We start from the raw sequence: 19,373 nt of genomic DNA, 5'->3' as shown, positions 1-19,373 counted from the left end.
ACTGAATTGATGGCCTGGGCACTATGCCACAGACTTTAAATTGCCTGGAAAATCCAGGCTATTGTTCTAGACAGAAGCAACATGGCTTTGTGTGGCTACTACTGTGGGTATTAATTCAGTTTCTTCCCTGCTGGACCCTCCATGAGTAGAAGCCTCTCTTTGATGCCAGTGGACCAGATGCAAGCCTGTCCTGCCAATGACCTTAAAACACATCCTGGCTAGGTCGGCCTTGGATGCAGCAGAGCCTCCAAACTCTAACTGCTGCCTCTTAGTCTCTCTAGGCTACCATCTACCCTGCAGCCCTGATGTCTCCTCTCAGCTGCCTTAAAATCTCTCCAAGGACTCTCCATCATCTATGCCAGCAACCCCCAATTCCACTATTCCATGGGCAATTGAGAGGTGGGCCACAAAATTAAGTTCAAAGAGGCTTTCTCCTCTTCTTGGACAACAGCAATGCCCACCTTCAGGAAAAGGCTCTGACAAGTCCTGCAGCAAAAAGAAAATGAGCTCCAGAGTACTATATATTGCATGATTCCATTTATATAAAATATAAATATAAATCAATATATAAAGATGAAATTAGATTAGTGGTTCTGTAGGGCTGGGGAGGAATAATAAGGGACATGGGTTCTTTCATTTTAGAGTAATGAAAATGTTCTAAAGTTTTGGAGATGGTTAGTATACAACATTGTGATTATACTAAAAGACATTGATTATACACTTTGGATTGATCATATGGTATATGAATATATCTCAATAAAGCAGCAATAAAATTGCTTAATAAACAAATAAATAATTACGCAGGAATAGCCAGAAATACCTGCTCTGTACAGCAGGGGAAACAGTGCAATTCAGTGGTAATGAATTTTCTGTTTGCCTTTTTTTATGATTAATATTATTACGGAGATAATGAAAATGCTCTAATAATGACTGAAGTAATGATTGCACAACTATGTGATTATACCAAATATGATTGATTGTACACTTTAGATGAATTGGATGTTTTATTAATATGTATCAATAAAATAGATTTGTTAAAAAAAAAGAAAATGTGTTCAACTTGGTTTAAACCATACTGCCCAAGTCATTTGCATATGTGTTCCCTTCTCTTTTCCCCTTTCCCCACATCTCAATCATTTCCATCTTGTAAAACAGGGTTCCAAAGAATTTCTGTTTGGGGAACACTGACCTATCAATGGAAATACTAAATATTTTTCCTGGTATTCAAGCCTCTCTATGGAAATTCCTACCTTCCAACACTCCCCTTCAGACATCTCAAACTCCAGGGCATTTTCCAAACCCTACGCTTTGGTAGGCCAGGCAATAAATCCCAGTGGTTTCAACTGAACCTGGAGTTACACTTCTGCCACTTCTTAGTCATGTAAGCTTAGGAGTTCACCTCCATGACCACAGTCTGCTCATCTGTGAAATGGGCATAAGAGCAGCCCTGCTTAGGAGCGTTGAGAATTCAATGAGCAGATGCAAATAAAGAGCCTAGCACATAGTGAACACTCAATCAATGTTATCTTTTCATTTAATTACAGGACTATGACTTTGCACACATTATTTTCTCTATTAGCAATGCCTTCACTTTCTTTGGCCATCCAGTAAACCTCTGCTCATCTTAAATATCTCAGCCCTGACATCATCTGTCAGTAGAGTCTTTGCCACCTCCCTTCGGAAGAGAGAGGTACTCGATCTCCTGTACTCCTGCAGTATTTTGGCTTCATTCAATCATAGGTTTATTTCTTCTTCCTTTATTCACTCAATTTTTCTTGAGCCCCTTCTCTGTGCCTGCACTGGGGACACAGTGGAAATAGGACTGTCTTGTTCTGCATCCTCCTGCTTCTGGCAGTTTGGAGGGGAGACAGACAAGAAACACTAACGTAGCTAAATAACTGCAACCAGGATGAGAGCTATGGGGACCCTTACCAGGAACCCTGGTTTCTATTTTGGTTCTGAGTATGCTGTGATTTAGTGACTTGTTTTCAGATATATCTCCCCAGGCAGACTGGAAGTCCCTTCAGGGAGTCAGAGTGATGCCAGGAGCCTAAAAGTTGCACGTGAAATATTTGTTAATTAGGAGAAGGGCCTGGGAGCAGTAAAGGTTGGGAATGACCCCTGACCCTCTGGTCCCTTTAAATAGACATGTACCAACTAGCTACTGAGAGGTCAAGGCCAGCCACCACCACTTGCCACCAACTGCAAACCCAAGCCCTTAAAGAGAAGAAGACAGACTGCCCTGGTTGATTCTATTTGAAGAACTCAGAGTTCCCAGTGCCCTGGGAGGCTTTCTAAGCTCCATTATTACTGCTTAAAGAAAAATAATAAACCAGGTTAGCACTAAAGAAGATAAATAGGAATAGAAGCAGGCTAAATGGTGGACTGCACCTCTCTGAGGTGCTTTCCTTGTCAGTTCCAGCACGAAGGAGAGAGAAAAGACATGATTCTTTAAATAGCCTTTCTCATTTTGAGAAATAAATAATCTTCTCAATTAAAACACAGATCAGAATATTTAATGGCACAGAAAATGATTTTGATGCTATTTAAATAATTTCCCCCTGGAGAACATGGGTATTACTTGGCCTAATTTGGTGGAAACATTCATTTCCTTCCCAGCTCAAAATCTGCATGCAGGAGGTTCTGTTTGCACAAGGAACTCTGGGATTCCTATCCGCTTCAGAGGACTCTCCTAGTCTATTAGAAGGAAAAGGAGCCTAAGGATGGTGACTCAGGTCAGCCAGCAAGGTGCATCTGGTGGGTTAAAGAAACTTGCCCCTGTTCTACCATCCTCGCTTCATTCCAGGGTCAATTTCTGGGAGGGCCAGCCACTTGGAGGAGCTTTTAGGCATTGGGATTTCGGGGTCCTGTACACACTGTCCATGATGTCATTAAGAGCAAGGCTCAGATGGAATGGGTCAGTGATGGATGGTCTCACATGTACATTTCTCCCTTCCTGAAATATATACGGTGCAGTTTGAATTCAGAGGACTGGCGGGACATCCATACACTGGTTCTCTCTAGTTGCCTTTCTTGGAAGAGAAGATATGAAGAAAGAAGGAAATGAACATGTATTTTTACTTAGCCACGCAAAAACCTAGGCATTTGCAGCTCCTCTATGAAGATTCCACATCAGAATCATATCTCCTTTTTTTTTTTTTTTTTTGAGGTACCAGGGCTGGGATCTATCCCGGGACCTTGTCTGTGGAAAACCAGCGCTCAACCGTTAAGCCACATTGGCTCCTCAGAGTTGGTTTTTTCATTGATTTGCTGGTTGTCTTTTACCTTTTAAAGATTTATTTATTTATTTCTCCCCCCTTCCTCCGTTGCTCTCCATTTCCAGTTGTTGTGTGTTCTCCTGTGTCTGCTCGTATTCTATTTAGGTGGCTCCAGGAACTGGAAACTTCTGGATGGGAGAGAGGCGATCATTCTCTTGCACCACCTCAGGTCCCTCATCTGCTACATCTCTTAACTCTCCTCTGTTTCTTTTTGTTGTGTCATCTTGTGTGCCTGCTCTCCATGTGGGCCAGCACTCCTGGGTGGGCCTGCACTCCTGTGTGGGGCAGAACTCCTGCACAGGGCAGCACTCCTATGTAGTGCAGCACTCCTGTGCAGGACAGCACTCTGTATGGGCCAGCACACCTCTGTGGGGCAGCACTCCTGTGAGGAGCAACACTCCTGTGTGGGGCAGCACTCCTGCATGGGGCAGCACTCCTGCATGGGCAAGCACTCCTGCATGGGGCATCACTCCATATAGGCCAGCACTCCTGTGTGTGGCCACTCCTGTGTGGGCCAGCACTCTTGTGCAAGGCAGCACTCTGTGTGGACCAGCACACCTGTGTGGGCCAGCACTCCTGTGAGGAGCATCACTCCTGTGTGGGGCAGCACTCCTTCATGGGGCAGCACTCCTGCATGGGCAAGCACTCCTGCATGGGGCATCACTCCTGTGTGGGGCAGCACTCCTGTGCGTGGCCACACTCCTGTGTGGGCCAGCACTCTTGTACAGAGCAGCACTCTGTGTGGGAAACAGTCTTGTTTGGGGCAACACTGCTGTGCAGGGCCACACTCCTGTGTGGGGCAGCAATCCTGTGCAGGGCCACACTCCTGTGTGCGGCAGCAATCCTGCGCAGGGCAGCTCTCCATGTGGAACAGCCCTCCAGCCTGGGCCAGCACTCCTGTGCAGGGCGGCACTCTGTGTGGGCCAGTTCGCCACACGGGCCCAATTGCCTTTCACCAGGAGGCCCTGGGCATGAACCCTGAACCTCTTATATGGTAGATGGAAGCCCAATGACTGGATCCACATCTGCTTCACTTTGCCTTTGTTTGTTTGTTTGTTTCAGGAGGAACTGGAAACTGAACCCAGGAGTTTCCGACATGGGAAGTAGGTGCTCAATCACTTGAGTCACATTCATTCTCCTCTCTTACATTTTGATGAGGTAAAATCCATGGGTTCTAAAGCAAGTTTTGGCAGACTATAGTCTACGTGCCAAATCTTGCCCGCTACCTATTTTTTTAAATGTTTTATGTATTTTTTTTATTTTTTTCTCTTCCCCCTCCCCCCCCACTCTGCTGTTTTTGCTGTTTGTGTCCATTCACTGTATGATATTCTGTATCTATTTCTTTCTTTTTTGTCTTCTCTTCTGATTTTCTCTCATGTAGGATTTGCCGGGATTCGATCCTGGGTTCCTCTGATGAGGAGAGAGGATTCCTCTCACCAGTGCAACCTCAGTTCCTGGCCTCTGCTGCACTTAACCTTGACTTTCCCCTTTGTCTCTCTTTTGATGCATCATCATCTTGCTGCGTGACTCACTTGTGGGGGACTGGCTCACTGTGCAGGCGCTCAGCCTGCTGTGTGGGCACTCAGCTTGCCTCCTGGGCACTGGCTCACTGTGTAGACACACTTTATCTCTTTCTCTTTTATTATGAGGACCCAGGGATCAAACCCGGGTCCTTCTGTATGGTAAGAGGAAGACCTATCACTTGAGCCACGTCTGTTTCCGCCACCATCTATTTTTGTAAATAAGCTTTTATTGGAACATGGTCATGTTCTTTATTTTGTTTTTTTAAATGAGGTATGGAAATAGAACCCAGGACTTTCCACATGGGAAGCAGGTGCTCAACCACATGAGCTACCGCCACTCCACGATGCGTTATTCCTAGCTGCTTTTTCCCTACAACAACTGAGTTGAGTATCAGCAACAGAGATGGTATGGCCTGCAAACCCTAAAATATTTACTCTTGGCCCTTTAGAGGAAAAGTTTTCTTAACCATGTTGAGAAATATAAACATGTGAAATTATCATTTTAGTCAATAAAAAAGGGTCAAATATCTGCAGTTTCACACAGTTCAATCTACTGCCACATTTTAGTGTTAAACACTATAGTTTGTACAGCTCATTTCATCTATCTTTTTCATTTGCGTAGTGAACAGGATTGAGGCTCAGAGATGTTAAGCGACTGGTCTGAGGTCACACAACTGTAAAGCATCAAGCTTAGGGCAAAACTCAGGGGCCTGACTCCAAGGTAATGGCTCTTTCTGCTCCCCAGGCTTCCTCTCAGCAAGCCCTCCCAAAGGGTGTGCTCTACTGTCAACCCCTGTGCCCTCAAAGTCATCAAATAGGAACATCCTCCCCTGCAGTCCTTGCCCAAGCATATGCACCTTCGGTGTCTGCCAAGGATCCAGAATTGGAATGACCCTGAGCTTACTCATTTAGTAGCCCTGAACTTTGTGATTGGAAACCTTGATCTGAGAGATGGCTAAAGCTCATCTCGGCAGCCGGCGTTGAAAAGTAGACATTTTCCTAAGAGCTATGGGGTATCAATGAGGAGTTTTAAGCACGGATGTGAAGGCGACATAACCATGTAGCAAAGATCACTCTGCTTTCTGGATGGAACTTTCAGAACATGGAAGCAAAAGACAAGTCCAGGTGAGAGATGAGGAAGCTTGGCTAGCAGTGGAGACTGAAAAGTGAACAAAATTTAGCAGAGATCTGTTTAGAGCCAAGAGGTCTTGGAAGTGGATCAGATATGGTTTGAGGGAATGATTGAAGGAGCAGAAGGTGTCAAGGATGACACCCTGGTTTCTTTTTGAGAAGTCATGTGGAGAGTGGTGACTTTTCTGAGAATGGCCCAGTTTTGGCAGAGAGATAAGACTTGTCATGCAGGTCACGGCAGAAAGGGAAATCTGTCTATCTCAGATGTTTGTTGGTAGAATTAAATGAGATTGCATTTGTGCAAAGCTGAGCAGACAGTCTGTGTTTTTAAAATGCATGGTGCAGAAACATGAAATGATATCAACAAAGCCATTGTGGTAAGAAGGAAAAACTTGGATTCTGGAATCATGGCATCCTGAGTTAAAATCCAGCGACAGCCACTTCTTCGTCACATGACCTTGAATACCTTATTTCACCTATCTGAGTCTCAGGTCTTCTTCTGGTTATGGGAGATGAATAGAGTAGCCACTGTGAGCCAGGGAATGTGCTATGTGATTGACAGGCATGTCTCTGTGAACCCTCACACCCATCCTGAGAAGGATCCCACTGTCAGCCTTGTTTAATGGACGAGGCTCAGAGAATTGAATACATCTGTCCTGGCTTATACGAATACTGGCCTGCAGGATCTCAGCATCTCAAGTGCTCAAACTCTATGCTAGATTGTCTCTACCGTGATGGGTATTGGGGGAAAATCATCTGCCTCCTGAGTGGATGTAGGAATGAGATCATTGGGAGGGCTAATGTGGTATCTGGCACTCAAAACTGTGAAGTACCAACAGCCCTTCCCACACGAGTTTATTGGATGTGGGGACACTCGACCTGAGATGGCATGGTAGTCAACCTAGCCTGGCGAGACCATGAGAAGACTAGGACAGATATTTCTACACCAGTGTTCACAGCAGCATGATTCACGAAAGCCAAAAGGCAGAAGCAGAAGAATGGATAAATAAAATCCATTATTCATATAGAGTACAATATTATTCACTTGTAAAAAATAAATGAGTTTGGGAAGCAGATGCGGCCCAACAGATAGAGCATCTGCCTACCATATAGGAGGTCCAAGAGTACGATATCCAGGGCCTCCTGGCTCATGTGATGAGCTGACTGACATGCTCTGCTGCTGTGTGCAAGGAGTGTAATCTCACACAGGGGTGCTCCCACATCGGGGTGCCCACCACTCAAGGAGTGGCCCCTGTGTAAGGAAAGTCACCCCATGTGAAACCACAGCCCAGCTAAGGTTGGCACTGCACACATGCAGAGTTGACACAGCTAGATGACGCAACAAAGAGAGACACAGATGCTCAGTGCCGCCTGATGAGAAAAAGAGAACACAGTGAATGAAAGAGCAGACAACAGGGCAGGGGAGGGGGATAGAAATAAATAAATAAATCTTTTAAAAAATGGAGATTCTGATACATGTTGCTAAATGGATGAAACTTGAAATCATCATGTGGTGTGAAATAAGTCAGATACAAAAGAATAGATATTGTACGATTCCACTTGTATGAAATAGCTAGAATATGCAAATTCACACAGAAAGAAAGTAGAATATAGGTTATCACAGGCAGCGATTGGAGGTGAGGGGTCATGGGGGTTAATATAAAATGTGTATAGGGTTTCCATTGGAGGTGAGAGGAAGAGTCTGGGAATGGTTGTTGGAGAGGGTATTGTGAATGTGCTTAATTCCACTGAATGGAATGCTTGGAAGTGGTTGAGACAGGAAAGTTTATGTTGGATATAAGTTTCTCCAGTTTTAAAAAGAGAGAGAAAAACCTAATACTTATTTGAAAGACAAAGAATAAAAGAGGGGAAAACAGGAAGTTGGATGTTGCTGTTCTGAAATACGAGATAAGTCAGTTGAGGCTTGAAAGGGAATAAACGTGCTCAGTCTTGTGCGCAAACCATTCCCTCTTCCTTTTGATTTGCTTTGAGATCCTAGTGACCTCATGCTGGCCTTTCTTTACACTCTGAGCTTGCTCATGAGAACTCACTTGGGCTTCATATCTTTTGGCAGCCCCCTTGAGCCTGTTCACGTGCTGGTCCTTCTTGTCTCAATTTCCTGCCTTTTCTTGCTCAGATTTCAGGCCCTCTGTTAGCAAAGCACCTCCACAGCTTTCTAGACTAGGTGACTTCCCTAGTACTGCGGGAGCTACCTGTGATTCTAATTATTACCTGCTCCACACTTGTCCTTGTCACTAGGAATGAAGCCTGAGTGTGGGAATTACATCTGCTCTTACCAAAGGTTTAACAGCAACTCCGAGTTGGGCACATAGAAGGTGCGAAATAAATATTTGAATGAATAAAGGACTGAATGAGTTTAAAGATTGCATCCTGGTTCCTTATCGTGAATGGTTTAATTTATTTCTCCTTCCCGCAGCTATCTCTGTAGATTGACATGAGATGTGCACCTGGGTTTCACACCTACAATATATGTCCCTCCACTCACACAGAAGCTGAAGATTTTCCTTTTTTGAAACCCAATTCTGCCCCTTGTCACCAAATCACTATTCCAAGAATTACTCTTTCATCCTAATACAACTCACCTGCCCATTGTTGAAAGAAGATAAAACTCATATGGTCTGACTTGGTTTTCAAGACACTCCAGGACTGTACCAAACAAACCTCTCCAAACTTATTTCCTTGTAATTATTAATTCATCTGCGCTTCTCTCTTCTCCACCCCTGAAACATTCACCAGATGGTTGCCCTGTGACCCCCTTTACTCCACTTTGAATAAATCCCACCAACTCTTCAAACCCATCTCCAATCACCCCAGTCCAAAAGGATGTCTCTGAAATCCCTCCATCCTTTTTGTTTGAGCCACTCTTTATGTTATTTTATTCTTGTTTCATCTGTGGATACACTACCCTCACAAATATACAGCTTGAAATGATGAGACCAGGTCTTGGGGAAATTTATGTGCTTATAACACCTGTGCCTTCGATTTAGAAGGCACACACTACTTACCTCCTACGTGGAACACTCATTTCACTTGTAATTACTTATTCAGTGTCTGTTCAGACATTGAATTATATAAGTTACGTGAGGGCAGAAACATGACTCACCTCCATACGCCCTGCCTCCCAATTCCTTGAGGTATCGTAAGTGATCAATAATTGTTTGTTGGAAGAATGGAACAAATACTTGATCCAAACTGGTGTTTACCTTGGAACTGTCTACATTGATTTCCCCCATTAGGTCTCTGAGAACCTTAAGCATGTCAAATCATAATATTGGGGTGTTGGTGGGGATCAGTTCTATATCCAAAAGCATGTCAAATCAGGATATTGGGTTTGAGGGATGAGTTCCTACGCAAAAGCATGTCAAATCAGGATAAGAGGTGATAAGTTCACCACCCAAGTTACCGGAGGGGAAATCATTATATAATTGGTGGAAACATAATCAAACATCCATAAAATTAGATACCTACGCTTGTAAGTCAAGGCTCAGTCTTTTTTTCTCTTCCTCATTAGCACAGAAATCAGTTTTTTCATCAAGAAATTAAGGACAATTATGAGCACTGGGAGAGATGTGACAGATGTGACAAGAATTCAGGATTAGAAGCAGCACGTGGAGCACAACGATATTTCAGGACAACGGACAGCAGCCACATGGGCTTCCAGATGCTTGAACACTGCCTGTGTTGAATACTGACCAAAAGGGATTGTGCCCTTAGGAGCTCATACGTCTGTGGTAAGACCTCAGTGCATCCCTTCAAGTGAAGTCTCCTCCTTGCCCTCTGAATTCTTATTCTGTCATTCACTCTCCTGCTGTCTCATTTCTTTGTCTGCAGGTTTTGCAACTTCCTGATCCCTTTGGGTCTGAGCCTTCGTCTTTCCCAGTAGGCTTTTCCAGCTGAGTTAAGAAGAAAGTCTGGCTAGAGCAAAGTGCATCTTGCAGGTGTGGCCCTTGTGTTCCTTACCTCTACCTGCTCCTCAGGTTGCCCTCCAAAGCAAAGCTCTCTTTTGAGCATCATTATTATAGACATAGCGTAATTGTCCCCCAATTTCTTCCTATATTGTCAGGGATGGGGGGAGATATCAACAGTTAATAACCTACTTCACTGGGTGCCAGGCCATCTCATCCTCATATTCTAGCTGCACTCCTAACCCAAACATCATTTCTTCGCTCATTTGGAGATAAAAAAATAATAATTTTCTTCTCATCTCAGCTATTGTGGTAGTGCTATATCAAGCCAGAAATCGGGAGGCTCCCATTTTTTCCCTCTATATGCAGGCAATCACTAAGTCTTGCTCATTTTCTCAAATATACCACTTCTTACCTTCTCACTGCACCATGCCCATTGGTCAAGCCACCCTCACCTCTTGCCTGGATGATTGCAACAGCCTCCTCACTCGTTGCACCGAATCCAATAATTCCCTCCAAAAGATCATCCTTCCAGGGACATTTTTCTACATTTCAAATATAATCACGCTATTCCCTACTTATAGTCACTCTTTGAAGATATGTGTCCTCCAATGACTGAGTTTGAAACCCTCCAATCCTTGCAACATTCCCCTCCCTACCCCACACCCCATTATAACTCAATTATAAATTTACACAGAAATATAGATAATTTTCCAAATAGATGTAGTGTATGCACAGTAGTTTAGAAATATGAGTTCAATAGTCAGACTGCCTGGGTTGGAATCCAGGTCTTCAATTTACTAGCTCTATATCATATCCTTGTAACCACATTTCCTCATTTGAAAATGAGAAAAATTATCACAGTCTACTTCAGAATGCTGTTGGAGTTTAGGTGATATAATTCACATAAAGGCAGGAATACAGCGCTTCTTTAATTATCATTAAATATGCCTGGTTTTCTGTGCTTTGGTTCATGCTGACATTCATGACCTCTCTTCTCTGCCTGGTTCCGTCATTGCTAAATCCTCATGTTCAATTCTCAACTCATGCATTGCATCTTCAGGAAGCCTTCCTGGACTTGTCTTGGTAAATGACTTTCGGCTCCCTGCTCACTGCTCACACTGTACTATGATCATTCACACATCTGACACATCCGACATGTCTGATCGGAGCCCATGTGAGTGGGGCTGTGTCTTTGCTTTTCCCATACCCGAGTGCCTATCACAGTGCCTGGCCTATGGTGCTATGCTTGGGTTGCATCTGTTGAATGAATATGTAAGAATCTCCCTCTCTTATGAGCTCCTTGTCTTTCAAAGGTAGAGGTTGTGCCCTCAATCCTGTCCCCCCAGCGCTCTGGGCAGAAACAATGCTCACAAAAGACTTTTTAGCTTGACTGAATTGGAAAGGACAGACTAATTCCAGGAGTCCTCACGTGCCCATCGTGATGGGGTTGTGGATGGCTGGCTGGCAGGAGCATGTAGATAAAGCAGGTCAGAGTTGGTATAAGCCATTTATTCTCCTGAAAGAATTAAAGCTAATCTTTCATGAGCAGTCTGGTAGGATTCTCATTTCTAATATAGAGGCTATCAGGGTGTTAGTTGTGATAACGTCCCTGGGCTTTCCATAAGACTCAGAATGCCACTGGAGTTAAATGCCTCTTCTCCTCCTAGCTCTGGGAGCTCCCTCCAGATCAACGAGAGGCAGACACCGACTGCAGGGAAATGCCAGATTCTCCTTGCAGGCAGGAGTAACTGGGATGGGAGAGCCCCTGCTCCCCATGGCTGCCCCTCTTCACTCTCCACATTTCAGCCTAAACCTCACCATGCACTTCACCTCTTTAGCAGGGCCGTCTCCAGCCAACTGAAACAAAGGAGTTTTACTTTGAACTCATGGGGCAGAAATCTTCCCATTCCAATCCACCAGGTGCATCTTTCCTTCGTATTACTGAGTCTTCATGTAGCTTTGTCTAGCTTTATGCAATTAAACTTTTCTCAGAACTATCAGAAAAACAGAAAGGATACAGTGTGCAACGCGATCAAACCAAAAAGTTGAGTTAAACATACATGTGCTAACATGACAGTATAACAAAATTCTTAAATAATCAAAAATAGTAAACGTGTAACCGTCCATTAATTTCATTAATTTGGAAATAACTTCCAAGATTTGATGTTTGAAGGACAGATGAGCCAATTAAACATTATTCCAAATAACATGTAAAGCCCCAAGAACTCTTAAAAGTCATCTCACTGCAAGTCTTCTATTAGATTTGATGGTCTTCCAAGGTTCCTATTTGATAAACTCTGTTATCTGGCATGGTCAGGAGAATCAGGAACCTTCCTTATTTAATTTATTTTTTGTTATCCCCTGTCCCTTTGCGGCTTTTTTTGTGTGCTGCCTGCTCTCTGTTCATTCGCTGCACATTCTTCTGTGTCTGTATTTGTTTCTTTCTCCTCCCTCCCCCCTTGTGGCTTGCTTGTTTTCTGCTCCTTGTGTCCATTCCCTGCGTGCATTTCTGTGTTCTTGCTTATCTCCCTTTTTGTTGCGTCACCTTGCTGATTCGGCTCTCTGCTGTATCCGCAGGCCAGGGTCTCTCCGCAGCGGGTGGGCGAGCCTGCCTTCGCAATGAAGCCTTGGGACGCCAACCCAAACCCTCCCATATGGCAGAAGGGGAGCTCATCTGATTGGGACACAACCGCTTCCCCCCCTTGTTTATTTTTTGAACATTGAAAGAGGAAACCGATTTGGGAAAAGTGAAGTAAGGGGAGTGAAATGTTACATAAGGTACTGATGGAAGTCACAGAAGAGAGAGCCAGAAGGACATGGTTTTACATAGGTGCTGATAAAACAACACAACAAAAAAGAGCAGCACGTGCCACAGCTAGCCTTCAGGTATTTGCATAACTCGTGTTACATTTCTCTTTCCCTTCTTATAGGGAAAGAATGGGGCAGAAAAAAAGGATTAAAACAAGTGTTAGTAAATGCCTATTTTTTCCTTCACAAGCACTGCAGGATAAAAGGTAGAAAGATGTAAGATGCTACTTTCTAATAGCGTGTTTCAGTAATTAAATTGGCAAATATGCCCCAGCAAGGAGTGAAGCAGCACACAATTCCTAATTACATCTGAAATATATTGAGGGGGATATTTGCACACTGTTTCATTTCAAGAAATAAGAAAATGACAAAGAGAGAAAATGAATTTAAATTAAACATTTTACAAGAAAGGGAAGAACAAAATACTGCTAGAATAAGTTCCTTACTTAAACATAACTAGAGCATCTGTTAGGACTGAAGCAGTTTAGTGCAGCGCACCTTAAAGAATGTGATGTTTAATTAACTCTTTAGTCATCTCCCTCATTTCCCAGTCATTCAAATTTCAAAATTAGTACATTTTTGGTAATCCGATTAAGGACTAGAGCCATGTAACTCAGGTTTAGAGCGGTATCAGGGTCTAAGAAAGAGTTCAAAAGCACAATGTACATCGTAATAGTGCAAAGCCTTCATTTGCATATCCTAAAATCCACTAAACCATTCTCAACATATAATTCTTTCTCTGCCCCTATCCACTTTTATAGCACCAGGCAAATACACCCAGCACTTTCCAGATTTCCTCTCCCTCTCCTCACTCTTGTTCTTTTTTCCCGAATTATGTAGATTGACTTAAGCACTGTTTAGCAAAAATGATCCTCTTTTGCGTGTGTATCTAAAAAGAAAACAGAGGAAGTTACAAGATTCTCTTTGGCCCTGACGGAGGGGGTTTTAAAAGTGCGACCCCAACTCTGTTCTAAGTTTTGTTCTAGGACATTTCTTGCACCCATTTCAACAACACAGAATTGCCTAAATTCAAATAGTATTTTGTCCACATGTTTAATTCCAATATCTGATTAAATTTTATTAACAGATTGATGGGTGTTTGTCATCATTCTTTTCTTTTTTATTACAGAAAATACACAAACATATTTACATAAATGGAATCTACCTATGTTCCATCTATGTAAAATATACATAGATGGTTGTTCTTGCCAGAGAGGGAAAGAGAAAAAGAGGATGGACAAAAAGGTGAGATTAACTCATTCGTATGGTAAAATGAATTTATATTGTAGGGTTATCTAATATTTCATTAAAATTGTTCACATTTTCGTAATGTATCACTCTCCATCTCCTTAAAACTTACAAAATCAAGAATCATGTGTGACTGTCTGTGTGCACACAGGAGGCCAGGAATGTCGGAAAATTCAGGAAATGACAGCGATCCCTGTCTGGGCAGATGGCATGGTAGAGGAAAGAACTTTGTTTTTCTTTTTTTTTTATTGTGAATGTTTTAATAGAAATTCACCATCATTTTTGTTTCTCAGACAGAAATAAAAGGGTTTGTAACAATCACTAAGTATTCAGTATTCTGTCACCAGGATGAAGCATAATCTACTGCATGCTGATACGCCCAATTACACATAGGGCCTGAGTTGAAAGAACATCAGAAGTCAGTACAAATAAGTGTTGACAGATTTACAGTCATGCAAAATACCCTGCAGTGCAATGAATTTTTAAAAAATCAAACAGCCTTTGATAATTAGATGTTTTAGTTCTAAATTTCCATCCTGGGCTCAAAGAAACAGCATAACTCCATCTCCTTTCCCCAAAAACAATGGGAATAGCAGAGCTGAAAGAACGATTGTGCCTTAAGTCCTTTTACACAAGCATCACTTCTTCTAAACTTTTAATTTACTTGGTTTACTTGGAATGTATTGGAAGAAACTGATTTTTTTGTTTTGTTTTGTTACTTACTCCAAATTTTTTTATGAAAAGTTTCAATCCTTTAACAATATTTCCCATTAACATTTCACTAAACTTAATCACATACCTTTATATTCCTCCATCAGGTCTTCATATTTTTAGTGCATTTCAAGGTAAACTGCAGACATCAGAATATTTCCTCCTAAATACTTTGTCATGCCTGTCATTAACTGCTGTTCAATATTTACAGATTTTTCTTTTAATGAGAAATTTACAAAGAGTAAATATACAAATCTATATACGAATCTTAAGGAAACATTCACTGAGCTTTTGCATATACATATATACACACATACACCAGCATAATCCCAACCCCTTTCAACATATAGAACCTTACTATCACCCCTGAAAGTAGTCTTTTTTTTTCCAAATTCTACTCAATTTATTCACTTTTTTTAAAGATATTACATTAAAAAAATATGAGGTCCCCAGTCGCCCCCACCGCCCCCACCCCACCACTCCCCCCACAGTAACACTCTCCCCCATCATCAAGTCACATCCATTGCGTCTGGTGAGTACCTCTCCGGGCATTGCTGCACCCCATGTCCCGTGTTCCACACCATAGCCCACACTTTCCCATGTTCCATCCAGTGGGCCATGGGAGAACATACAACATCTGGGAATTGTCCCTGGGGCACCACCCAGGACAACTCCAAGTCCCGAGAATGCCTCCACATCTCATTTCTGCCTCCCATTCCCCACACCCAGCAGCCACCATGGCCACTTTTTCCACATCAATGCTACATTTTCTCGATTATTAACCACAATAGTTCATGAATAAAATATCATTAAGTCCACTCTGATCCTTACTGTAGTCCTCCTTCCTGTGGACCTTGGCTTGGTTGTGTCCATTCCACATCTATGTCAAGAGGGGCTTAGATTCCACATGGATATTGGATGCAACCCTCCTGCTTTCAGTTGTAGGCACTCTAGGCTCCATGGTGTGGTGGTTGACCGTCTACAACTCCATGTTAGCTGAGTGGAGTAAGTCCAATAAATCAGAGTGTAGGAGCTGCAAGTCTGTTGATTTTTTTAAAATAGCCAACCTTCATAATGTCTACGTGTTTTTCCCTTCCCCTGTTGTTGGTGTGTTTCTGCCAGGAATCCTTTTTTAAAGGATCAGCTGGTGGCTCTACAGCCATTGTTCACCTTCAGTTTCCACCGTAATACTGCACACAGGTGAAAAAGCCAATCTAACAGTAGCAGGAAAGAAACAGGCATTTTCAAAAGCAGTCCTACCACTCACTCTGATAAGCATACAAGTACATGGACACAATGAGTGCAGAGGGAAAAGAACTGACATTTTCATGTTTGTTCACAGCTTAACACAATTTTGAAGGTGTTTTTATTAAGTCTGACCTATTCGAATGCCTCCAGTTTGCCACGGGCATGGTCAGCAGCTGTCTTACTCCCAGTTTAACCCACGTTTGCTCCCTTGGGTTCCAGGAGCAATGTGAATTTGGAATCTTTCATAATGCCATCTTTTTCTAAATGTTTTCTCTTTTTTAGTGTTGAAAATAGTTCAGATTAAGTTAGGAATGAAGGGTTCACAATGTTAAAAGGTTCTGATCGGTTTCTCTCAAGTCCTTCTGGGCATCTCCAAATCTCACCTGGTAAGCACTATGCCATTTAGAGGCCCAATAGATGTCAGATCTGATAGCCGTTCTTTAGCCACCACCCTGACCAAGAAATACTGTATTAATGACTAAACCTAACCGAATTACCAAAAGATTAATGCCAGTTCATTTAACAAGTAACTCCTTAGGTACAGAATATACTAGGTCCTACGTGAGTCATTTTTTAGCTTCTATTAAACAATAATCTTGCTTTTCTTCATAAGCAATAGCTGAGAAGAACAAATCCCAACTGTGAGAATGGCCATTACATTGTAGGATAGGGCACTGAAGAAATATCCCTGGCCCGTATGAAACTGATTGACTGGACATGGAATGAGATAGGGGCAGGGCTGAGACTTTTGCTCTCGATAACTGAATACACAAAAATGAACCTGTCATCAGATATCAGGAATCCACGTGATGCAACTACTACATTAAGATGATACAGTAATTTCAGTAACGGTGCTGGGGGAAAGGGAGAGCTCCTCACTGAGAATTTAAGTGTTTACAAAACAAAACTATTACATCAACACAATACAATACAACTGTAAGAATCATAGAGTAAGCTCCAACTGACAAAAAGCCACAAAAAGAAATCTCTTTTTAGTGAATCTTTTTCATTTTTTGTCCATAAATCTGCCTGCGCTGTTTATAAAGTTGACAGAAATTTATGTATAACCCTAAAAATGACATTATAAGTTAAATCTGAAGAAAAAAGGAAAATCGAAATTTGATTTTCATTGCATATGGCAATGTGAAACTGAATCTTCCTGTTTCATTGACTATTGGAATGGACTGGATCTCTGTGACAGCTTCGCTCAAACATCGCAGAGGATATAAGGGAATCCACACAGTGTAGTGACGCCATGTGAGCACTTTCCAATCCAGATCAATGCAGGAAAGCATGTAAAGGGGAAAACCAAAATTTCAGTTGTGCTCCACAGATAAAACACAAAGAAAACCACAGCACTGTTTTGCATTTCTTCCATGGTGCCAAGGATGATAAACAAAATGAAATTTCTTCCAAGAGGCTAGCTAAAGGGAGGCAATACTGGTGAATTAGTGACTCCAATCACTGCATTGATAGTTTCCACAGCTGCCACCATCTGGCAGAAATGCATCATGTCAGCCAGGGTGTCTAAAGTGTCAGAGAAGGACTCTTTCCCAAGATAAAGAATCGCACAGTCCAATTAACAAAGATACACGAGGATCCCAAAAACTGTACCAAATTATGCATGAACAGGTATCCTTTCTTCAAGCTTGCAAGAGTTTCAGGGGAGCCTTCGCTTTCAAGTCTGAGTTTATTTAGGCATTCTTCTTCCTTGGCTCTGAGTTCCATTTCCTCGTCAGACTCATCTAGCCAGCTATCAAAGTCAGGGGCCAAAAACAGTGGATGCTTCTCCTGCTTGGTGAGTCACTCCCACCTTCTTCTGTACTGTAATGTTTACCTGCCTCTGGGTCAGGTTGTAAAGGGGCTCTGGCTTCACAAGTTCAAAGAACTCCAAGTGAAATTCATAGATGTTGTCCCTTTGGCTCCATGTCATTGAGCTTTGAAATGTACAACATTTTCAGTGATGCTGATGGCAGCATTCTGAACGTCACTCAGCTCCACGTGCAGATACAGCTTGCGGTGTAGCTGAGCCAAGTACACGTGCGGCGTCAGCACCTGGTTCTCCATGACCACAGTGCCCATGGAGTGGAGAGGCTCGGCTCACTGCGCCTTGCTGTCTCAGGTAGTGTGCGGCTGGAGAGCCAGAAAAACGCAAGCCGCAAAACCAGCAATTCCCAGAGTCTGCAACCCGCAGCCCCAGAACTTTCATGTAATGCAGGGAGTCTGGGAAATAAAAGTGGAATTCAGTGTTGACAGACAACTGGAGGCGGCCTTGTTCATAGGGTCATAATCCCCTGGAAATCCACAGAAATCTCGTGACAATCACTGGATGATCCAAAAGCAATAGAACAAGAGTTAAAGCCACATTTCTTAGTTTCTTAAAAGCAGGACGATCAAAGGCAATACATGTGTCCACCTGTGATAAAAAATGTTGCGCTCATCATCTTAATAAAATTAACAAAACCAAATCGATGTCGATTATACATTTCCCTTCTTTTCATTATCCCTGGGAATTTGCAGAACTTGATCTCTCTCAGTAAGTGTGTGATAAAGATTACTTATTTTTTATCACCAATGTACAGATTAAAAGCAAGTTCTGATTTATAGGAGGCTGCTAAAACTTTCAAATGTGATTTCAATTGTTATGGGGATAGAAAATTAACAAGGAGAGATTGTTTCTTGCATCAATCAATGATTTTATTCATGCAAACCAAAGGGAAATTTGAGAGGACGTGTGGTGGAGGTGAGTGAAAAGGAAAAATCATGACCACGATAAAATATAAGCCTTTACATTAATGACAAGGCTTGTTTTGATAAAATATGGGTAGGTAAATAGTTGTGGTATTTGTGATTGGGGACCATTTTGATAGCTCTCCTGAATGCACAATGAGAAAAGCATAGGGTGATCTCAAGATATTGGTCAGAACCAATGATTTTCAAGTTATAATCCAAGAGTATTAAGGGTTCCATAGATCACTGCCATGAAGAGGGCAGGGCTCTATTTTCATTTCATTTTTATTGCTCTCTTTTTTGTATGATTGTATTTGAAGAAATTACTCCATATCTAAAAATAAGTTTTATAAATAAGCCAGCCAATGATAGTATTTTAATTTTCAATAACTAAGAGCAATGGACATCAAATTACATGTCCTTATCTGTTCTTCAGTATAGCACCTTTTAATAAAATTATTAATACTTTCTCTCTCAGTAATGTTTGAAGAATGTTTCTCTAACAGAAGAAACCTCAATTTGTCTAATATGACAGCAAACCTTTTTTGTAAAAATTTGAATTGTATTCTTTGAATACACTAACATTCATTCTCTCAATAAAGTAAATGTCACAGGGATGTTGGTTCTCTTTTGAATGTGCACATATCATAATAAAATTAAAAAAAAATTTCTCTAGACATTTTTTACCTATCAGGCATAATCATAGGCAGCAGACAAAAATAATAGACCTTTTGTCCCTTATCCTCCTTTGGAATTCAAACACACTG

The 19,373-nt window shown here is 42.1% G+C and overlaps 1 pseudogene; it reads right to left on the bottom strand.

Annotated features, from left to right (window-relative positions):
- Positions 1 to 16,868: 16,868 nt before the first annotated feature.
- On the bottom strand, positions 16,869 to 17,943 carry LOC101423680 (very-long-chain (3R)-3-hydroxyacyl-CoA dehydratase 3-like; annotated as a pseudogene).
- Positions 17,944 to 19,373: the final 1,430 nt, after the last annotated feature.

This window comes from Dasypus novemcinctus, chromosome X, assembly GCF_030445035.2.
Source record: "Dasypus novemcinctus isolate mDasNov1 chromosome X, mDasNov1.1.hap2, whole genome shotgun sequence".
Taxonomy (NCBI): domain Eukaryota; kingdom Metazoa; phylum Chordata; class Mammalia; order Cingulata; family Dasypodidae; genus Dasypus; species Dasypus novemcinctus.
This window is presented reverse-complemented; position numbering and strand designations above follow the sequence as displayed.